This window comes from Capra hircus, chromosome 12 (genome assembly GCF_001704415.2).
Source record: "Capra hircus breed San Clemente chromosome 12, ASM170441v1, whole genome shotgun sequence".
NCBI lineage: Eukaryota > Metazoa > Chordata > Mammalia > Artiodactyla > Bovidae > Capra > Capra hircus.
The window spans coordinates 81,690,556-81,715,835 of NC_030819.1; positions in this window are offsets into that span (position 1 = coordinate 81,690,556).

Genomic DNA, 25,280 nt, shown 5'->3' on the forward strand with positions numbered 1-25,280 from the left:
ACTCTGTGGGAGAGGGAGAGGGTAGGGTGACTTGGGAGAATGGCATTGAAACATGTATAATATCATATAAGAAAAGAATCGCCAGTCTAGGTTTGATGCAGGGTGCAATATGCTTGGGGCTGGTCCACTGGGATGACCCATAGGGATGGTGTGGGGGTGGCAGAAGGCGGAAGGGGGGTTCGGGATTGGGGACATGTGTACACCCGTGGCGGATTCATGTTGATGTGTGGCAAAACCAATACAATATTGTAAAGTAAAAATAATAATAATAAAAGACAATAAAAATAATAATAATAAAAAGAATATAAACCTTTTTATAAACTTACCTCAATTAGTGATAGTTTAGGGCTATGGAACAACATGTATTTTGAACAATCTGATTTTAAAAGGGAAATGCTTAAGGATGAAGAGATTCTCCCAGCAGTGCAGGAAAAGCTGAGTTAACTAGTCCTGAAGAAGTTCATGAAATAGGGCAGCTCTGGGTGAAGATGCATTGCTTCCTTGTTTTGATTTCACATTCATAATTTTATCTTCTCCACCAGCTATTCCTTCCTAATGTTGACATGATGGAAGGATCCATCAGTCCTTCCATCATTCATGGACAATTCCTGTCCATCATCTGTAAGACATTATCTAGTTTATTTCCGCAGATATAAAATGGGATAAGAAGTACTTTTAGTTTATAAGGAAATTGAGGAATATAGGTGAAATAAAACAGATGTAATAAACATATTAAAGGAAAATGCAGCTTATTTAAATAAAAGTAGCCTGTGTTTATTATATGAAATGAATACAGTGACTAGCAGCATAAAGAACGCAGTCAGGGAGGAAGTGTTATTTGAGTTAGATTTAGAAGTATTAACAGTATTTCATTTAATTAAGAAGGAAAACCATGCATTTCATGGAGAAGGACTGGCAAAATTAGCACATAAAAAGCAAGAGATAAAGTATTTTTGATTGTGAAGAATTTTATATATATATATATAAGGAGATTATAATAAAGAACAATAATCTGCTAGGTAAATCAAGTTCAAACATAGTACATGGAATTTAAATATTGTTCCAGTGATTTCATAGGCTTTATTAAAATAAATTTTTAGAAAAATAAATCCATACGGATAAGGAAAGACAGAGAATATGGAGATAATAATCTGGAAAATCTGTTAGGACTATCATGAACATCTCACCAGGAGGCTGGCATCAAAACAAAAGGTGCCTGTGACAGAAACTGCTGTTGTTCAGTCACACAGTCATGCCCGACTCTTTGCAACCCCATGGACTGCATCATGCCAGGCTTCCCTGTCCTTTAGCAACTCCCAAAGTTTGCTCAGACTCATGTCCATTGAGTTGGTGATGCCAACCAAAGATCTCATCCTCTGTTGCCCCTTTTAATAAGGGATAATTAAAACATCTGACTGCTATATGAATTTGAGGCATGAGGAATAAATAGAGAATAAAAGTGAATCTGAGGTACTCAGTTAAAATAGCTAAGTTAAGTGTTTCACTAATAACAGACATAAAAATGTAGAATAAAAATTATCATGGGAATATGAAGGAGATTTTGGAATGTCATATAAGCTCATTAGAGGCTTCCCTGGTGGTTTAGTTGGTTAAGAATCCTCCTGCAGTGCAGAAGATGCAGCTCAATCCTTGGGTCAGGAAATTCCCAGGAGGAGGAAATGGCAACCCACTCCAGTATTCTGGTTGGAAATCCCTTGGACAGAGGAGCCTGGTGGGCTATAATCCATGGAGTTGCAAAAGTTGGAGACAACTTAAGACACCAAACCACCATCACTAGCAGAAGTTCATTATTTCACTCACTGAGTATCAGCATACATATAATTTTGGGTGAAACTATATGCTTTAAGAAATACTTCAAGTGGCAATCAAAACATGAATAAATTTTTTTTTAATTTTTTTTAAATTTTTTTATTTTTTATTTTTTTTTCCTTTTTTTTCTTTTATTTTTTAAATTTTAAAATCTTTAATTCTTACATGCGTTCCCAAACATGAACCCCCCCTCCCACATCCCTCCCCACAACATCTCTCTGGGTCATCCCCATGCACCAGCCTCAAGCAAGCTGCACCCTACGTCAGACATGGACTGGCGATTCAATTCTTACATGACAGTATACATGTTAGAATTCCCATTCTCCCAAATCATCCCACCCTCTCCCTCTCCCTCTGAGTCCAAAAGTCCGTTATACACATCTGTGTCTTTTTTCCTGTCTTGCATACAGGGTCGTCATTGCCATCTTCCTAAATTCCATATATATGTGTTAGTATACTGTATTGGTGTTTTTCTTTCTGGCTTACTTCACTCTGTGTAATTGGCTCCAGTTTCATCCATCTCATCAGAACTGATTCAAATGAATTCTTTTTAACGGCTGAGTAATACTCCATTGTGTATATGTACCACAGCTTTCTTATCCATTCATCTGCTGATGGACATCTAGGTTGTTTCCATGTCCTGGCTATTATAAACAGTGCTGCAATGAACATTGGGGTACATGTGTCTCTTTCAATTCTGGTTTCCTCTGTGTGTATGCCCAGCAGTGGGATTGCTGGGTCATAAGGTAGTTCTATTTGCAATTTTTTAAGGAATCTCTACACTGTTCTCCAGAGTGGCTGTACTAGTTTGCATTCCCACCAACAGTGTAGGAGGGTTCCCTTTTCTCCACACCCTCTCCAGCATTTATTGCTTGCAGATTTTTGGATCGCAGCCATTCTGACTGGTGTGAAGTGGTACCTCATTGTGGTTTTGATTTGCATTTCTCTAATAATGAGTGATGTTGAGCATCTTTTCATGTGTTTGTTAGCCATCCGTATGTCTTCTTTGGAGAAATGTCTATTTAGTTCTTTGGCCCATTTTTTGATTGGGTCGTTTATTTTTCTGGAATTGAGCTGCAGGAGTTGCTTATATATTTTTGAGATTAGTTGTTTGTCAGTTACTTCATTTGCTATTATTTTCTCCCATTCAGAAGGCTGTCTTTTCACCTTGCTTATATTTTCCTTTGTTGTGCAGAAGCTTTTAATTTTAATTAGATCCCATTTGTTTATTTTTGCTTTTATTTCCAGAATTCTGGGAGGTGGATCATAGAGGATCCTGCTGTGATTTATGTCTGAGAGTGTTTTGCCTATGTTCTCCTCTAGGAGTTTTATAGTTTCTGATCTTACATTTAGATCTTTAATCCATTTTGAGCTTATTTTTGTGTACGGTGTTAGAAAGTTGATACACAAAGACTATAGGGGAAACAAACAAGTTAAATTCTGCTTTTAAAATGTTTGTGATATAACTAGAGGAAGAAAATAGTGATTCAGTTCAGTTAAGTTGCTCAGTCATATCAGATTCTTTGCAACCCCATGGACGGCAGCATGCCAGGCTACCCTGCCTATCACCAACTCCTGGAGTTTACCCAAACTCATGTCCATCGAGTCAGTGATGCCATCCAATCATCTCATCCTCTGTCATCCTTTTCTCTTCCTGCCCTCAATATTTCCCAGAATCAGGGTCATTTCCAATGAGTCAGTTCTTCACATCAGGTGGCCAAAGTATTGGAGTTTCAGCTTCAACATCAGTCCTTCCAATGAACACCCAGGACTGATTTCCTTTAGGATGGACTGGTTGGACCTCCTTGCAGTCCAAGGGACTCTCAGGAGTCTTCTCCAACATCACAGTTCAAAAGCATCAATTCTTTGCTACTAAGCTTTCTTTATATTCCAACACTCACATCCATATATGAATACTGGAAAAACTACAACTTTGACTAGATGGACCTTTGTTAGCAGTCATGTCTTTGCTTTTTAATAAGCTGTGTAGAGTGGTCATAGCTTTTCTTCCAAGGAGTGAGCCTCTTTTAATTTCATGGCTGCAGTCACTATCCACAGTGATTTGGGAGCCCAAGAAAATAAAGTCTCTCAAAGTTTCCATTGTTTCCCCATCTATTTGCCATGAACTGGATGTCATGATCTTAGTTTTCTGAATGTTGAGTTTTAAGCCAACATTTTCACTCTCCTCTTTCACTTTCATCAAGAGGCTCTTTAGTTTCTTGCCTTCTGCCATAAGGGTGGTGTCATCTGTGTTTCTGAGGTTATTGATATTTCTCCCAGCAATCTTGATTACAGCTTGTGTTTCCTTCAGCCCAGCTTGTGCTTCATCCAGCCTGGCATTTCACATGATATGTTATGCCTATGAGTTAAATAAGCAGGGTGACAATGCACAGCCTTGAATACTCCTTTCCTGATTTGGAACCAGTCTCTGGTTCCATGTCCAGTTCTAACTGTTGCTTTGAGCTGCATACAGATTTCTCAGGAGGCAAGTCAGGTGGTCTGGAATTCCCATCTCTTTAAGAATTTTTCACAATTTGTTGTGAGCCACACAGTCAAAGGCTTTGGCATAGTCAATAAAGCAGAAATAGATGTTTTTCTGGAACTCTCTAGCTTTTTCTATGATCCAACGAATTTTGGCAATTTAATATCTGATTCCTCTGCCTTTTCTAAATCCAGCTTAAACATCTAGAAGTGCACTGCTCATATACTGTTGAAGTGTGGCTTGGAGAATTTTGAACATTACTTTGCTAGCATTTGATATGAGTGCAATTGGGTGGTAGTTTGAACATTTTTCAGTTTGCCTTTCTTTGGGATTGGAATGAAAACTGACCTTTTCCAATCCTGTGGCCACTGCTGAGTTTTCCAAATTTGCTGGCATATTGAGTGAAGCACCTCACAGAGTTATCTTTTAGGATTTGAAATAACTCAACTGGAATTCCATCTACTGGCTTTGTTCACAGTGATAATTCCTAAGGCCCACTTGACTTTGCAGTCCAGGATGTCTGCTTGTGGGTGAGTGATCATACCATCATGATTATCTGGGTCATGAATATCTTTTTGTTATAGTTCTTCTGGGTTTTCTTGCCACTTCTTCTTAATATCTTCTTATATCTTGTGATATAACAGGAGGAAGTAATCAATGATTCAGTTCAGTTCAGTTCATTTCAGTCACTCAGTCATGTCCAGCTCTTTGCGACCCCATGAATTGCAGCACCCCAGGCCTTCCTGTCCATCACCAACTCCCAAATGATTACAAACAAAAAAATTAATTGGAAAACAGATGCCAAATACATTATGTCATGTTAACTTTAAAGACTGAAGGAAGCTCAGCAAAGAGAGATAAGAGCATTTGTTTTCTGCTATTATTAAATATAACTGGTCAGCTTCATCGAGTTAGGCAGAAGAACATAATTTTAGGGAGACAATTAAGTAAAAATGTCGGAAAAGGCAATGGCTCCTCACTCCAGTACTCTTGCCTGGAAAATCCCATGGATAGAGGAGCCTGGTACAGTCCATGGGGTTGCTAAGAGTCGGGCACGACTGAGCGACTTCACTTTCACTTTTCACTTGCAAGCTTTGGAGAAGGAAATGGCAACCCACTCCAGTGTTCTTGCCTGGAGAATCCCAGGGACAGAGGAGCCTGGTGGTCTGCCATCTACGGGATCACACGAGTTGGACACGACTCAACTGACTTAGCAGCAGCAGCAGCAGCAAAGTAAAAATGTAGATGTACATGATTAATGAGATTCCGTACTTTGAAAGAATCTTATCCAATGATTGTTAGCTCAGAAACTCGAATGAATATCAAGAGGAAGCTACAAAGCCCACTTGTTTGCATATTCATATTGTAGCTTAAATGACCTGGACAAGACCATGTGGTCAGTATGTTCTTCTTACTACACTTTATCAAATGTTAAGCTCACAGGGCCACAATGCAAGCACTCAGAAAAGCTAATACCTAAAGAGTGATGCCTGAAATAAGAAATTTTTCCTCACTGAGAATATTTCTAAAATGACAAACATTTTAGCTTATATTTCAGAAGAAGAGATAAATTTATTATTATCCTAGAAATTTAAAGTATTATTACTCTACTAAGAATCTGCCTGCAATGCATGAGACCTAGGTTCAGTCCCTTGGTTGTGAAGATCCCCTGGAGAAGGGAAAGGCTATCCACTCCAGTATTCTGGCCTGGAGAATTCCATGTGCTATATAATCCATGGGGTTGTAAAAAGACGGACACAACTGACTGACTTTCACTTTGCCTCTCTGTTGGCTTAGTTGATAAATAATTTGCCTGCAATGCTGGAGACTTTGGTCCAACCCTGAGTTGGGAAGATCCCCCGGAGAAGAAAATGACAACTCACTCCAATACTTACCTGGAAAATCCTGTGGACAGAGGAGCCTGGTGGGCTGCTGTCCATGAGGTTGCAAAAAGCCAGACAGGACTGAGTGACTAAGCACAAGGTGTTTCTAGAATGATGCTAGAGTAGATTATTGGCTCTTCTATTTGCTTTTGGACTTCCCTTATGGCTCAGCTGGTAAAGAATCTTCCTTTAATGTGGGATACCTGGGTTCAATCCCTGGGTTAGGAAGATCCCCTGGAGAAGGGAAAGGTCACCCACTCCAGTATTCTGGCCTGGATAATTCCATGGACTGCATAGTCCACGGGGTAGCAAAGAATCAGACAGGACTGAGCGAGTTTCACTTTCACTTTCAAGTTGCCTATACCAACAATGACAGCAATTGCTTTTGTTTTTTCGAAGTAGGAAAATGCTGATTCTTTTGTAATCACTTTGCACCTCAGGAACTATCTCAAGCCCCCCTAATCACATTAAGCTAGAGTTTAGCTAACTCCATTTCTCATCTTCACATTACTGCACGCTTTCATGTAGGGTCTGCCCTGTTATGGTTTTCTAAGTCTAATATTTTATTACTGTTTTTTGTCTTGCCACTTGCAAACAATAAACATTTAAATTGTATATATATATACACATATACATATATAAAGAAAGGATAATTCAAGAATAGGCTTCTACTAAAGAACACTATTCTAAAGTTTCATTATACACAGAAGATACACATCCTAAAAAACAACTTTTGGAAGTGAATCTTAAAGAATAATTAAATTCCTTATTGGAATTTCTAAAATTCATTCATTCAGCCATTAAAACAATTATTACTAAAGATCTGCTATAAATTGCATATCTGTGTCCCCCTAAAATTTGTATGTTGAAAATCAAATACCTTATGGGATAGTATTTGGAGATGGGATGTTTGGGAGGGAAGTGAGGAATGTGGAGCCCTCATAGTGGAATTAGTGCACTGGTAAGAAGAATCATGACAGCTCTCTCTTTCTTGCTCTCTCCTCTCTCTCTTCCCCCCTGAACTGATACAATTCAATTGTCCCTCAATATCCAAGGGGGATTGGGTCTAGACACTGAATTTCAAGATGCTCAAATCTCATATAAAATGACAAACTATTTACTTATAACTTATGTACATCCCCCAATACAGTTTATATCATCCCTAGAGTACATATGATAACTACCAGAATGACATCGACAGATACATTTCTTGTTCATAGCAAAAGGAAATAATGGTAAATAAAGGCACATTCTTACTCCTTCTGAAAGATACCCTCCTGTTTTCTAGGTAAAACGTTTCCCTTTCTTGCTTTTCCTTTGCTATCTTACAGCCGATTGCAACTTTCCAGAAAGGCAAAGTTTTTTATTTTTTTCCCCTCTGGCTAGGGAAACTACTTAGAAAATTGGTTTCTTTTAGTTTTGCTCCATGCAGGCTTGACCTATTTTACCTTGTTACAGTGATGGAGAGACCCATTCCTGAAAAAATTTAGCTTCAAAGAGTTCTGTTAATGGAAAAACTACAGGCACCTTCTTACAAACAAGCACCAACAAAACTTTTTTCTTTAAATCTTTTGCTATAGTTACCAAATTAATGTGTTAAATATATACTTAAATAGAGTGAGAATAAGCTAACAGCAATACATATTCAGATGCAAGTTATATATTGTCATACAAAACAATGAGCCATGATTTATAGCCACAGATATTTAAACTAACATTTTCTTTTTTTTTTTTTTTTAAGTATGTATTTATTTGGCTGGACCAGATTTTGGTTGCAGCATATGAGATCTAGTTCCCCCATCAGGCATTGAACCTGGGCTTCCTCCATTGGCAGCATGGAGTCTTAGCCTCTACTGGACCACCAGGGAAGTTCCCAAACCAGTATTTTCTTGTATATCAATATAACATGATTTACAAAATTAAAATGATTTCAGATGATAATCTCGGTAATTCAAGGATATATGCTTAAATACTAACTTTCTCTCTTGTATTGCTTAAGATAAGCTAGACCCAATCTTATTTCTAGCAAACAATCTGCTTTTCCCTTTACAAGGCAGTGCTGGATAGCAAGATTAGTTAGCTTTATTGGTTTTTAACATAACAGTTTGGTTTATAAGTGCACCAACTGGTTATTGTTGCTTATGGAAAAACAATTTTGTGCAGTGACTAGAGGACACATTGATAACCCGGATCAGCTTTATTAATCTGTGAGTCTTTTCTTTTTTTTTATTCACAAGTGAAAGAGCAAGTGAACCAACCTATTGCCACACTTGGAAACAAGCACCTCCGGCATATTCTATAGGAATATTGGAATCCTATTATATAGGAGGCAGGATCTCAATTATTTGAGTGTAATTATTAAATTTTGGCCAAAGTGCTTATTTAATTTTCTCAACATATTAAAATTAGTTTGACTGGCCTAACTCAGGTACCTGAGTTTGCAGTAAATGTATTTTATAAAGTTGTCTTCCTGAAGCAACACTGTTTTATTGAATTTTCTCTAAATGAAAGATATTAAAAATTTTTTCATGGCATTGACTAATTAAGATTCAATGGAAGTACATTCTTTGGTCAGTTGAAGACACAAAATTAGTTCAAAAGATATTCCTAGACCATTCAAACAATATTATTATAATGGTGGCATAAATGTAATAATAATTAATAATAACTATTCTTCCTATTATTTAATTCATGTTTTAGTTTATCCTGAAGAGCATGGAAAAATATTCCTCAGACAATACAAATCTGCTTATACTGCTAGGGAAGTGCACTTTTTAAAAACACATGTCAGAAATATCTGTTTAATGTCTCTGATTGGTTTTCACTTGCAGTAAGCTTTTCAGTAAAAAGAATCATTCAGAGAAAATATAACAAATTTAATGTTTGAATATATTTGGAAATCACTCAGTATATCAGTTATAAAAAGTTTTCAAATAAAACATTTGCACTTATAGTAGAAGTACATAAAAACTAATATGAATAAGTAACTGATATTGAGGGGAGGTTTCACAAGAATGGCTTTCATTTATAGTTGGAATGCTTCCTCAATGAAGGCACATTATTACTAACTGTCTTTCTAGCAGTCCCCTCTCAGGGCACCTACATTTTGATATAGCCTTGCCACTGAATCTTCCCCCTTTTCTACTTCAATCTATGTCAATAAATTTGTCTTGATAATGTTCCTTCATTTCAGTTTTTGCCCAGACTTCCCTATTCCAGTTTCTAGTTCACTCATCTTTTGTATTGTTAGTCTCTTTAAAAGAGCAATAATGATTGTGGCACTATAAATAATATTTAACTATCAACTATGAATCATACATCATCTGGATTCTTGAATTTTTAATTAATCTCCCTAGCAATGCCACTGATATTCTGTTATATTCATTTTACAAATAAGAAAATAGAGGCCTGGAGAGAGTGAATAAGTTTTCAAAGTTAGAAATAAGGGGCAGAGCCAGATTCTAATCTCTGTTCCTTCGAGCTCAGAGGTCATATACGTTCCATCTAGTCACATGACTTCACTCACACTTTGAGGGAATCAACCTTGCATTCATGGATGAAGTACCAGATAAAAGTGGATCAATTGTATTAGTGGATTGTCCTCTCTCCAGGTCTCCCTTTCTGTCTCTAGGTGAGCTTTGTCAGTCACCCATCATAGTAAGGTTTGAAGACTACTCCAAATCTGAGAGAAACAGGGAGTGGGTGAACCTATTTCTAGAAAAACTGTGTGAAATTTCCCAGTTAAATGAGTCCAAACTGAATCTATAGACTCAAATTGCACTTCCAAACATTCTGACTTAACTGATAAGATAATTATCCAAAACATTTATGGTAATTTGCTCAAAATCTTAATTTTATTTATTTATGTTTAAAATGAACTGCTTTTGCTGTGACAGATCTTAGTTCCAGCATGTGGAACCTTTCGTTGAGGCACACAGAGAGTCTATTTGTGATGTGCAGGCTCCAGAGTGGATGGGCTCAGTAGTGCAAGGGATTAGTTGCCCTGTGACTTGTGGGGTTTTACTTCCCCAACCAGGGATTGGCTGCATGTCCCCCCCATTGCAAGGCTTACAAGGAAGATTCTTAACCCCTGAACCACTAGGAAGTCCCTTTTCATTTTGCAGTAATGAATCTAAGGCTCAAAAGCATTTCTTAAAGTCTATGCCAACTTTTGGGTGTTTTAAACTATTATTAAGTTCATATCCTTTTGAAGATTTTTTTTTCTAAATTATAAAGTTAGGAAGATATACAGAATGAACTAGTTTTATTCATGAAGATAATTTCTGGAGAACTTTTCAACAATTATATGTACACTGAATTGTGGTTTCTGTCAATTTAAATTGTAATGTAACATTTGATAAAATATATATCAGGAGACTTGATTTTAATATTATTATTATTAAGTTAATATTTCTTAAGCATTTTTGCTTATTCTTTTTTAATGAATTTATTTATTTTTTTAATTGAAGGATAATTATTTACAGAGTTTTGTTGTTTTCTGCCAAGCCTCAGCATGAATCAGCCGCAGGTCTACACATATCCCCTCCTTCGTTTACTTCCCTTCAGTGATTTTAATATTATTTTAATCATTTTCATTTTCTCAAGTATAATGTTAAATCAGAATTTAAACTAGTGGTACTCTAATATAGAGAGAAAATATGTGATTCAGATTCTTGAAGTTCTTTCGGCTCTGATGATATCTATTTTACAATACATTATATTTCTCACAAACTACTTAACCTTTCTGAGCTTCATTTTATTGATATGTAAAACTAAAAGATATTCTCCTCAGAAGAAGTGTTATAAACATTATATATATGATAGCTGACATAAAACTTTAGCTTTGTTATTATTTTGTTACTGAATTATTATTCCGATTTTATCAGCCCTGCTTACTTCCATCTACCAACACACAAGCAAACACTGTTGAAATATAATTAAATTAGCATTAAATTTATATATTAATTTGGGGACAGTGGCTATTTTTATTATTTGAAAATCTTTCCCACAAAATCATTTATTAATCCAATTTTAAATTTGGATCTTGCTATGTTTTACAAAAACTTATAGAATTATATTCTGTCTCTTTCATTAAAGTTTTCCAGGATGATTATAGTTTTGGAACATTGCAAATGTAATATGTTTTCTTCATGTATTGTTAGATATTTATCTTAAAATTAAAAAAACCACTGATTTTCATGTATTTGTCTTAAAAGTAAAACACTTCTATATTTTGTTATTTTTAGAAAAGCTAGTTTACATAGAGATTATAATCCTAGAATCACATAATCAACAAATGTGACAGTATTATGTTTTCTTATCTGTTCTTACATTCATTTTTAATTTTATTATGTTTTTATCTCATATTTAAACTCTGACTATGTGGGATAATAATGACAAAAGCAGTCATCCATTCTAGGTCCTGAGATAAGCTGAAATAATCTATGTGTTGTGTGATAATATTTACTCATACTTTTGGTAAATTGTCATGACTATATTAATATTTTAAAAGTTTATAGCTAATCCTATTTATCAAAAAGCAGCAAAATTCTACATATAAGGTGTTGTTGTTGCCCAGTCACTAAGTCATGTCCAAGTCCTTGCAGCCCCACGAACTGCAGTATGCCAGGTTTCCCTGTCCTTCACTGTCTTCTGGAGTTTGCTCAAACTCAGGTCCACTGAGTCAGTGATGCTAGCCTAGCATCTTAGCCTCTGTCACTCCCTTCTCCTGCCCTCAATCTTTCCCAGCATCAGGGTCTTTTCCAATAAGTCAGCTCTTTGCAGCATCAGTCCTTCCAATGAATATTTTGTGTTGATTTCCTTTTGGATTGACTGATTTGATCTCCTTGCTGTTCAAGGGATTCTCAGGAGTCTTCTCCAGCACCACAATTTGAAAACATCAGTTTTTCTGTAATTAGCCTTCTTTAGGGTCAAACACTCACAGCCATACATGACTACTGGAAAAACCATAACTTTTATTATATGGGCATTTGTCAGCAAGGTGATGACTCTGCTTTTTAATATGCTGTCATAGGATTGCTTCCAAGGAGCAAGAGCCTTAAATGTCATGGCTGTCATCACTGTCCACAGTTCTAACTGTTGCTTCTTGACCTGCATACAGGTTTCTCAGGAGACAAGTAAGGTAATCTGGTATTCCCATCTCTAAGAATTTCCCACAGTTTGTTGCGATAGACACAAAAGGCTTTATCATAGTCAGTGAAGCAGAAGTAGATGTTTTTCTTGAATTCCCTTGCTTTCCCCAATATCCAATAAATGTTGGCAATTTGATCTCTGGTTCTTCTCCTTTTCTAAATACAGCTTGTTCATCTGGAAGTTCTCAATTCATATACTGTTGAAGCCTGGCTTGAAGGATTTTGAGCAATACCTTGCTAACAGGTGGAATGAGCACAATTGTATGATAGTTTGCAGATTCTTGGCATTTTCCTTCTTTGGGATTGGAATGAAAGAGTCATTTTCAAGTCTTGTGGCCACTGGGTTTTCCAAATCTGCTCTCATATTGAGTCCAGCACTTTAACAACATCATCTTTCAGGATTTCAAATAGTTCAGCTGGAATTCCATCCCCTCTACTAGCTTTGTCCACAGTAATGCTTCCTTAGTCCCACTTGACTTTGGACTCCAGGATGTCTGGCTCTAGGCAAGTGATTACACTATCACTGTTATCCAAGTCATTGAGAACTCTGTATACTTCTTCTATGTATCCTTGCAGCTCTTCATAATCTCTTTTGCTTCTATTAAGTCCTTACTGTTTCTGTCCTTTATCTTGACATCCTTACTTGAAATGTTTCCTTGATAGCTGCAATTTTCTTGAAGAAATCTCTTGTCTTTCCCATTCTATTTTTTCTTCTACTTTGCATTTTTCATTTAAGAAGGTCTTCTTATCTCCTTGCTGTTCTCTGGAATTCTGCATCCAATTAAGTATATATTTCCTTTTTTTCCATTGCCTTTTGTGTCTCTTCTTTTCTCAGATATTTGTAAGGCCTCCCCAGAAAACCACTTTGTCTTCTTGCATTTCTTTTTCTTTGGGATCTTTTTAGTCACCTTCTCCTATACAATGTTATGAAAATCTGTCCATAGTTCAGGCACTCTGTCTACCAAATCTAATGCTTTGTCACTTTCACTGAAAGGGATTTAAGTCATACCTGAGTGGCCTAGTAGTTTTTCCTATGTTATTCAATTTAAGCCAGAAGACTGAAATAAGGAGTTCATGATCTGAGTCACAGTCCGCTCCGGGTCTTGTTTTTGCTGACTGTATAGAGCTTCTCCATCTTTGGCTGCAAATTATATGATCAGTCTGATATGGTATTGACCATTTTGTTATGTCCACATGTAGAGTCATCTCCTGTGTTGTTCAAAGTGGGTTCTTGTTATGACCAATGCATTTTCTTAGCAAAACTCTGTTAGCCTTTGCCCTGCTTCATTTTGTATTCCAAGGTGAAATTTGCCTGTTACTCCAGGTATCTCTTGATACATGTATTCTCACTTATTTACTAAATTTTACTTTCTCTTTTGTTATACACATTTTAATTGTTACCTTCAATCCATACAATGCCAAAGTTTATCAGGTCAGTTCAGTTCAGTCGTGTCCAACTCTTTGTGACCCCAAGGACTGCAGCACTCCAGGCTTCCCTGTCCATCACCAACTCTGGGAGCTTGCTCAAATTCACATCAATTGAGTCAGTGATGCCGTCGAACCATCTCATCCTCTGCCATTCCCTTGTCCTCCTGCCTTTAATCTTTCCCAGCATCATGGTCTTTTCCAATGAGTCAGTTCTTTGTATCAGGTGGCCTAAGTATTGGAGTATTGTAGCTTCAGCATCAGTTTATAAACTGTCAAAATTTATAAACATACTTCAATGTAGTATCAATTTTTACCCTTACACATTATATATGAATTTTATATTTTGATGGTGTAGATTTTTACCAATAGCTTCAAATAGAATTTTTAATTGAAAATCTATTCTTCTTCACTTAGGTTTATCACTGAGTGTATATGATATAGTATATCAAGTGACTCTTTTTCAAAACTTTATTAATGCTCTAGTGATTTATTTCTATGTATTAAACTTGACAATTGAGAGCAATCACCTATTGTGGTAGGTTATATGCTGCAAGCATTCTATGAGGTTGCTGAATATAATTAATTTAAATATTTTTGCCTGGAAGGACTTTGGTGATAAGAAATTCAAGATTATGCATGAAAAGACTAAAATTTACAGTTTTGAATTTTAATCTTTACCTTGAAATGCCAATATTCTGTAAATCCAAGAAACAAAAGCTAGCCCACCTAATATGGAATACGAGTATTATTTTATTTTACCTTTTTGTTTCTGACCAAACACATTTGATTTTTATGTTTCTCTTGAATGTTCACTTTTTAAAATGTCTGTGAGATATAATTTACATACCATAAAATTTACCCATTCAAAATTGCCATTGAATATTTTTTTCTTAATTGAAGTATAGTTGATTTACTATGCTGTATTAATTTCTGCTTACAGCAAAGTGATTCATTTATACATATACATACATTCATCTTTATATTATTTTTCATTACAGTTTATCACAAGTTATTGAATATAGTCCCCTATTCTATATACTAGGAACTTGTTACTTATTCATTTTTAAAAAAATTTTTATTTTTACTTTATTTTACTTTACAATACTGTATTGGTTTTGCCATACATTGACATGAATCCACCACGGGTGTACATGTGTTCCCAAACATGAACCCCCCTCCCACCTCCCACCCCATAACATCTCTCTGGGTCATCCCTGTGTGGTCATTCATGACTAATACTTAATATAAATAACAGTACCAATTTTAATTAAGATCATTCAGGATTTTTTCTTCCCTATGTCCATTTTCTTATCAGCAATGGACAACATAATTTTAAAATATAATCATAAAATAAGCTATACAAATCTTTCCTTTAAAGTCTAAAATAATATCATAGTTAGAAGCCACTGTTTAACTATTGTTATTATTAGGCTGAAAAAATATCAAGCATTCTATTTTGGTGTGTGTGGGTGTGTTTGCGTGTGTGTCTATTTATGTTTCACCTGTCTGTTTATTAGATTACAAGTTTAGTGTCTTTGACATATTTAAAATGTCAGTGAACTTTTCTAAAGTAACCGACAACCCCTTAGCTGGCAAAGAATCCACCTGTAATGTAGGAGACCTGGGTTCAATCCCTGGTTTTGAAGATCCCCTGGAGAAGGGAATGGCTACCCACTCCAGTATTCTGGCTTGAAGAATTCCATGGACTGTATAGTCCATTGGGTCTCAGAGTTGGACATGACTGAGCAACATTCACTTTCACTGTATTTGCATTAGATTACAAGTTTAGTTTCCTTGATACATTTAAAATGTCAGTGAACTTTCTAAAGTAACTGACATCCTCTAAGAAATAATTTATGTTAAGACGATAGAACTAATAATTTATCATGGATTTAAAGATTCTGTACATATAGTTCCACATTGATTAATTCAGAGTTGATGAAGTAGGACCAGGCCTTTGACCAAGAAGGCTGGGAGAAGCACTTAAATAGTCATAACATGATCTGATAGTCTTACTCATAAATTAGGACCAATAAATGTTAGAAGAGTGCTGTGCTTGATTGATGTAATAAAGTTAATGGACATGTGCCCTAGCTTTAATAGGAAAATATATGCTACTATTTTCTTTAACTTTCTTCTTGGTTTTACCATACATAATTATCTAAATAAAATATTTTATAAATATGAGTAAAATATTGATTATCAAATGAGATAAAAATAATTTCTTCTAATGAAATTAAATTTGTCAAAGTTTTTAGTCAACTCTTTGTAAAAAGCTAATCTACCTTTGGAGAATTATAGAGAATATCTTTTCAAAATTTCTGCTTATAGGGAATTAAAAAGGATATTAGAGAATTATGGAGAATATCCTATAAAAGTTAGCACTTTTTATTCAGGGTGTGTTTTATCATAAATTTGTCATTTAAGTTTTCATAGAAATCCTGTGCATCAAGGAACAAATTGTGTCCGTCATTAGTGTGGTAATTGCTACCGACCAAGATAGCCAAATGCAGAAATGCTAAGTGCTGTATAATTAACCAACCATGAAATAATTTGGCTGGCATCATAGAAGTCTACATTGCTTACGAATGATAAGGCCAATATTCTGCTTTGAAATGGAAAACATTGATTACATTTCCAACTCAAAGAAATTGCATTTTCGAAGTCCCCAGTGGACAGCATAATTCCAGAGTTAATGAAAGAAAAGTCAAGAATATCTGAAACTTCTAGAAGTTTAATATTACTATAACTTATAATGAATATTTTTGCCAAGTTTTTGAAGTGTCAATAAAAGTAATTATGTGTGTATACATGTACAGTTATGTTCAAAAACATCCTAAAGACAAGTGTTGGAAAACTCAAGAAAAATATTAGCTTACATAAGTAAAAACTTATTACTGTAAATTAGCCAAATTTGACTCTTAATTCCTTGAAGGAATTAAGGTGATATACTATCATTTCATATTAAACTGATTTTGAGTACTACCTTGTTGTATGATGACCACATACCATTATTATCGTAGACTGATGCAGTTTTAAACATCTTCAGTATTTTATTTTTTTTAATTTAAATTTATTTATTTTAATATAGTTGACATATGCATTACTTAATAAAGTACAAATTTTTATATCTGAAGCATTTGAGTATATAAAAATAATTGATAGCATTTTTATTTCTTTTTCTAAATAAGTCACTAATTATGAAGAATACTCAATATGACTTATTGAATAACAGATGATCTTGGAAGCTTCCCATTCAAACACTCTGAAGTGTTCCAACATGATTTTATTAACTCAACTATTTTCTATGAAAAAGTTCATTCATTTGAGGGTAATTTCTACTTCAAATGTCACTAAAATGATCAATTTCTATTAAATTTTTCTGGCTGCCTTTATCTCTGTGTTTTCCTTGCCAACTGATATTTGTCACCATCATATTTACCCTGCCATTTTACAATTATAATTAAAATTTTACAGAATTGTAACATGCTTTTTGTAATGAAACTTTAAATAGTTTGACATTTTCATTTTAATTTACTATATTCACATCCATGAAGGGAGAGGAAGCATTGTATAGTCTTATGATTATTTCAGTCTTAAGTGAACCTGTGTCCCTGACTATGAACTTTCAACAGTGTTTCTCATTTTTTTCCCCACTTATGTGGACAAGATGTCTGGTGGAAACTGATATTTCCCTTTTTCCACCTGATAGGCTAGAGGGCAGCAGTTGTATATTTCCTTAGGCAGGCATTGTTAAAAACAGAATGCTGTTGTGTATTTCAAAATAGTTTTTTTTTTTTTTTTCCTTCTCCCTGCTGGAAGTTGGAGGGTGATTTTCTCTGATATTTGCTATGAAGTCTTGGAAGCAGAGCTCCTGGAATAAATACAACAAATAGTCAGGGGTTCCCCTATACCTGGGTTCCCTGGACTTTTAAGCTTTCATCTTTCATGCCTAGCCTCCAACAATTCATCGATGAGAATTTAGATTTTCCTACCTCAGTACTGGCTCTAATGGAGATGTTTACTAATGGAATTCTGCCTTGGTAAATTTTTATGGTTTCTTTATTCTCATTGAATTATTTTACATTTTTAGCTTCATTGAGACATAACTGGACAAGTTCTGTATCTGTCTGTCTCTCCAATTTGGAAAGCAATCACTTGCCCTGTGTCTTCACTTCTCTGACAGGTCTGCTGCTGCTGGTGCTGCTGCTAAGTCGCTTCAGTTGTGTCCGACTCTGTGCGACCCCATAGACGGCAGCCCACCAGGCTCCTCCATCCCTGGGATGCTCCAGGCAAGAATATTGGAGTGGGTTGCCACTTCCTTCTCCAATGCATGAAAGTGGAAAGTGAAAGTGAAGTTGCTCAGTCCTGTCTGACTCTTACAGACCACACGGACTGTAGCCTACCAGGCTCCTCGGTCCATGGGATTTTCCAGACAAGAGTACTGGTCTAGAGACAGCTTATTTACCCATTTGTTTTACCATTTTATTGGTTAGGACAGAGTGGTGAGGTATAAGATCCTTACATGCCAGACTGGAAAAATCCAGAGTTGTAAACTTTTAATGAAAGGCTATGTTAACCCTGTAGAAGCTCTGTGGGATGGAGAAGCAAGCAAGTCACAAGTGTTGAGGACAACTCTGCACTGCTATACAGATTTGTAACAGTCTAGTTTTGTTGTGTTACAGCTGAAGAATGTTAGATAGTATTTAGGAAAATTGAGGAGAAAAGACTAAGAAACATCCTGTATATGAATTAATCATCTTAATGGGTCATCATAAGAGGCTTCCAGACCACAATATTTCCATTCAATTCAGAAATATCTGCAGAGATTTTTACAAAAGTGGTTGTCTTTTTTTCAGCTTTTGTATATAGTCATTAAGTGGGACAATGTGAACCAGGGAGCTTGCATTATAATGGCATTTCTCATATGCCAGAGGGTTTATATTGCCAAAGTCCATATTAACCTACTTTATCTGGTTTACCTTTATAGAGCATTTCACATCTTTGTTGATCACAGTAGCTGAGTTGCTGTAGCACTGAAGGATTGGTCACAGTTACTGCAATGAACGTTGTCAAGTGTTTTTAGATGCAGTGAAACTGACAAAATGAAGAGCCTAGGAATCAGAATGCATCGACAGTAACCCTTTAAGAGAGTTATCTCAACAGAGAATTTTTAGTCTGAATTCAATCTGTAAATTTCCAAACTGGTGTTTCAGTCACATTGTATTGTGTATTTCCTTTAATAAAAGCATGCTATTGCGCCTTTTTGTTGCTACAGTTAATAATATTTAAAATTTACCTTTGGGCAGTATTCTCCTGTTTTATTGGGTAAATTGTTTTTTCTCCCCCACTGGACTTCAAACTCTACATGTGTCATCATTGTTGAGTAGTTATTATCATATACGTACTTCTGTTTTAACAACTTAAATTATTTTATTTTTCAGTCAATTGTTTTCTGTTTATTTACATATTTGCATTGCGGTCTATACTACTGGACCTAGAAATAGGTCAGTCTTTAGTAACACTATTTTGTTATTCATATTTGGCTATGGATGTACTCCAAATTAACATGAAATTACATTTTTATCCAAATTTTGCATGTTAATTAGAGTAAAATAAATTTACACAACTTGTTTATGTCTAAAGAATAGGAAATATTAACTCTTTTAGCTACATCAACATTGTTAAATAATGGGCTTATAATTACTTTAATACTTTTTTCCTCAAATTTACACATAATTTCTGAACTTTGGGGAAAAATAAGTATCTTTCTTTGCTTGCTTAAACTGGTCTACCCCTGGCACAGATTTTACAGGTCTTCTTATCATTAAAATATATTTATTTATTTTGAATAGATGAAAGTTTAGAAGCTATGACCAGCTAAACACCATTTACATGTTATATGTCAAAAACATACTTTTTTAAAACTTTTTTTTTCCCTCTGCAAGTAATAGTCTACTTTTTTTTCCTTGGGGTTGGTCTTGATCCCTGTCTCCTGTATAATGTTATGAACCTCCGTCCATAGTTCATCAGGCACTCTGTTTATCAGATCTAGTCCCTTAAATCTGTTTCTCACTTCCACTGTATAATTGTAAGCGATTTGATTTAGGTCATACCTGAATGTTCTAGTGGTTTTTCCTACTTTCTTCAATTTAAGTCTTAATTTGGCAATAAGAAGTTCATGGTCTAAGCCACAGTCAGTTCCCAGTCTTGTTTCTGCTGACTGTATAGAGCTTCTCCACCTTTGGCTGAAAAGAATATAATCAATCTGATTTCAGTGTTGGCCATCTGGTGATGTCCATGTGTAGAGTCTTCTCTTGTGCTGTTGGAAGAGGGTGTTTGCTATAACCAGTGTGTTCTTTTGGCAAAACTGGATGGCATCCGGTTCCATCACTTCATGGCAAATAGATGGGGAAACAGTAGAGACAGCGGCTGACTTTACTTTTGGGGGCTCCAAAATGACGTAGCCATGAAATTAAAAGAAGCTTACACCTTGGAAGGAAATTATGACCAAACTGGACAACATATTAAAAAGTAGAGACATTACTTTGCCAACAAAGGTCCATCTAGTCAAGGCTATAGCTTTTTCATTAGTCATGTATGGATGTGAGAGTTGGACTATAAAGAAAGCTGAGTGCCAAAGAATTGATGCTTTTGAATTGTGGTGCTGGAGAAGACTTTTGAGAGTCCCTTGGACTGCAAGGACATCAAACCAGTCCATCCTAAAGGAAATAAGTCCTGGGTGTTCATTGGAAGGACTGATGTTGAAGCTGAAACTCCAATACTTTGGCCACCTGATGTGAAGGACTGACTCATTGGAAAAGACCCCGATGCTTTGAAAGATTAAAGGCAGAAGGAGAAAGGGACAACAGAAGATGAGATGGTTGGATGGCATCACTGACTCGATAGACATGAGTGTGAGCAAGTCCCAGGAGTTGGTGATGGACAAGGAAGTCTGCAGTCCTTCAGTCAGTGGGATTGCAAAGAGTCAGACACAACTGAGCAACTAAACCGAACTGAATAGTCTACCTGTTTGCTTGATTAGTTTTCTGTGTACTGCTGCTGCTGCTAAGTTGCTTCAGTCATGTTCGACTCTGTGCGACCTTATGGATGGCAGCTCACCAGGCTCCCCTGTCCCTGGGATTCTCCAGGCAAGACCACTGGAGTGGGTTGCCATTTCCTTCTCCAATGCATGAAAGCAAAAAGTGAAAGTGAAGTTGCTCAGTCGTGTCCAGTACTACTTAACATTAATTCAACCCAAAGTCTCTACTCCATAATTTCATCTTTACCATTTTCATTCTTCTTAATTCCTCAACTTCCTAATAATCTTATGTTGATAATTTAGATATTGTCTTTCTGGACTTACAAGTGTATTTTAATTCACATTGCTTAGTCTTATGTCTTTGTTTTTCTATTTTTCAGGATATTTCTTTAACATTCTCTTCCATTGCACCATCAAATTTTCAATTCCCACTTTCATTTTCATTTTTAACAGAATTTATTATTATTATTATTATTGTTACCTACTTCCATTTTCAAGGCATTCTATTATTATCAATGAAAGAACTTTTCATATTTCTTCTTGGACCCATAATCTAGGTGAATTTTTGTATTGATATAGATTGAATGTTTGTGTTCCCTTAAAAGTCATATGCTGAAACCTAAGGCTGATTTTGATGGTATTAGGAAGTGCAGCCTTTGGTAACTGATAGATTATGAAGGCACCTCATCAGAACAAAACAAAACTACTGCCCTTAGAAAGAAGGCCCCACAGTGTTAGCTCTGCTGTGGCTTTAGAAAGCATCACTATGAACAAAGCTAGTAGAGGTCACAGAATTCCAGTTGAGCTGTTTCAAATATTGAAAGATGATGCTGTGAAAGTACTGCACTCAATATGCCAGCAAATTTAGAAAACTCAGCAGTGGCCACAGGACTAGAAAAGGTCAGTTATCATTCCAATCCCAAAGAAAGGCAATGCCAAGGAATGCTCAAACTACCACACAATTGCACTCATCTCACATGCTAGTAAAGTAATGCTCAAAATTATCCAAGCCAGGCTTCAGCAATACATGAACCATTAACTCCCTGATGTTCAAGCTCGTTTTAGAAAAGGCAGAGGAACCAGAGATCAAATTGCCAACATCTGCTGGATCATGGAAAAAGCAAGAGAGTTCCAGAAAAACATCCATTTCTGCTTTATTGACTATGCCAAGGCCTTTGACTGTGTGAATCACAATGAACTGTGGAAAATTCTGAGAGAGATGGAAATACCAGACCACCTAACCTGCCTCTTGAGAAATCTGTATGCAGGTCAGGAAGCAACAGTTAGAACTGGACTTGGAACAACAGACTGTCCAATAGGAAAACGAGTATGCCAAGGCTGTATATTGTCACCCTGCTTATGTAACTTCTATGCAGAGTACATCATGAGAAATGCTGGCCTGGAAGAAACACAAGCTGGAATCAAGATTGCCGTTAGAAATATCCATAACCTCAGATATGCAGATGACACCACCCTTATGGCAGAAAGTGAAGAGGAACTAAAAAGCCTCTTGATGAAAGTGAAAGAGGAGAGTGAAAAAATTGGCTTAAAGCTCAACATTCATGGCATCTGGTCCCATCACTTCATGGGAAATAGATGGGGAAACAGTGGAAACAGTGTCAGACTTTATTTTTGGGGATCCAAAATCACTGCAGATGGTGATTGCAGCCATGAAATTAAAAGACACTTACTCCTTGGAAGAAATGTTATGACCAACCTAGATAGCATATTCAAAAGCAGAGACATTACTTTGCTGACTAAGGTCCGTCTAGTCAAGGCTATGGTTTTTCCTGTGGTCGTGTATGGATGTGAGAGTTAGACTGTGAAGAAGTCTGAGTGCCAAAGAATTGATGCTTTTGAACTTTGGTGTTGGAGAAGACTCTTGAAAGACCCTTGGACTGCAAGGAGATCCAACCAGTCCATTCTGAAGGAGATCAACCCTGGGATTTCTTTGGAAGGAATGATGCTAAAGCTGAAGCTCCCAGTACTTTGGCCACCTCATGCAAAGAGTTAACTCATTGGAAAAGACTCTGATGCTGGGAGGGATTGGGGGCAGGAGGAGAAGGGGACAAGCGAGGATGCGATGACTGGATGGCATCACTGACTTGATGGACGTGAGTCTGAGTGAACTCCGGGAGATGGTGATGGACAAGGAGGCCTGGTGTGCTGCGATTCATGGGGTTGCAAGGAGTCAGACATGACTGAGCGACCTAACTGAACTGAATTCTGCCCAGGTAGTTATAGCAGAATGACAGCCATTTCAGAGGATGAGGGGCTCTCAGTAGATACTGACTCTACCAGTGCCATTATCTCTTACTATTCTTCCATAACTTTGAGAAGTAAATGTTTATTGTTTATAAACCATCCAGTCTGGTATGCTGTTATGATAGCTGGAATGGCAAGAGAAATATACCTCTTAATTGTTTTTTGTTTATTTGTTTGTTTTAAATGCATCATATGAGCTCCCTCCAAATTGCTTTTTCCTAGGTGATTTTCTTTTGTTCTCATTACTAATTCCTTTCAGATATATGTCACATAGGTCTGTCAATCCTTGGCTGTCTGTTCATATTTAAGAGTGGTCAGTAGAAAGCTGATTGGAAGTTACTTGTAGGTTTGTCAATTACGATCTTATTTTGAAGGTGGCTTGGTCAGATTCTTTTCTTGGGAAACTCCTGCATTTACAGACTTTTTGCCTTTTGTTTACAAGACGGGAACCTCTTCTAGACTCCTAGCTTCAGATTGTGAGAGTGGATGCCAGCACACTAGAGATAAGTGGGAAAGACTGTTCAGTCATATCATCTAGTGAGAGAACTTTGTTTTATTCTCTGATGGCATGCACTCCCTCCTCTACACTATCTTGCCTGTGTTTCCCCTCATCTACCCTGCAATTTTTTTCTTTTTTTTCTTACTTTCTCTGGAGTTATATGTGTGTGTATACACATATGTATTTTTTTTCAACCTGGGAGGAGAGAAGGTGGATTGGATCCCTGTTTGGGAAAGATCCCCTGGAGGAGGCCAGGGATTCCACTTCAGTATTCTTGCCTGGAGAATCCCGTGAACAGAGGAGCCTGGCAGTCCATAGACTTCAGGGTCGCACAGAGTCATACTCAACTGAAGCAACTTAGCACTCACACACATTGCCTATTACTAAGCTTTTTATTACAGGGGTATTCTCTGATGCAGCTTATGTAATTTAATTTTTTTTTATAGCAGATTAAGGAATACTCCTTGTAAGAAAAGTTATGACCAACCTAGACAGCATATTGAAAAGCAGAGAAGTAACTTTGCCGACTAAGGTCCGTCTAGTCAAGGCTATGGTTTTTCCAGTGGTCATGTATGGATGTGAGAGTTGGACTATGAAGAAAGCTGAGCACCGAAGAATTGATGTGTTTCAACTGTGGTGTTGAAGACTCTTGAGAGTCCCTTGGTCTGCAAGGAGATCCACTCAGTCCATTCTGAAGGAGATCAGCCCTGGGATTTCTTTGGAAGAAATGATGCTAAAGCTGAAATTCCAGTACTCTGGCCACCTCATGCGAAGAGTTGACTCATTGGAAAAGACTCTGATGCTGGGAGGGATTGGGGGCAGGAGGAGAAGGGGAAGACAGAGGATGAGATGGCTGGATGGCATTACGGACTTGATGGACGTGAGTCTGAGTGAACTCTGGGAGCTGGTGATGGACAAAGGTGGGCCTGGCATGCTGCAATTCGTGGGATCGCAAAGAGTTGGACACAACTGAGCGACTCCACTGAACTGAACTGAATTGAAGGAATACTAGATCCATGAGTCTAGTAAGTTACACTGCTTTTTATTTTTTTGTTGTTATAGTTCCCTGTTCCATTATCAATCTCTTTTGTTTATTTATTTCAATCTCTTTTTTAAGTTTATTAAAAACTATTTATTATAATTTTAGAACAGTTTCAGTAGGGAGAAAAACTAAATATATTTGTTTAGTCTAACATCTCTAACAACATCTTTTATATTTTTGATTATTTTTTCCTTTATTATATTGAAAACTTCATAGATAATATTCTTTAAGTTTTTCTGAGGTATCATAGAAGAAGAGATATAATTTAAATAGTGGTTCCAGTAATTTGCTTATTTTAAGAGTATTAAAGTACTTGATGTTAATTACTTCTAAGTTAAGAATACAGAAAAGTAAGAAATAATGTTTAAAGGAATTGGATTTAATAATAAGCCAACAGTGAGATAGTGTTTTGTTTTTTCAGTGTAACTTTACAGACTGAAAGAATACATAGTGAATAAATTTCACGTGACTAACATTTTCAATTGATAGTATGTAATAAAACATTTTGTGAACAAATTGATTTGATAGTATTATTTCAATGACTGCATATTTTCTATCACATATATACCAATAAGCATAAACTCTTATTTTATATGTATGTTGGATATTTCAGAAGGTTACTAAAGTTATACCATGAAGATAATTATTGAATTCAAG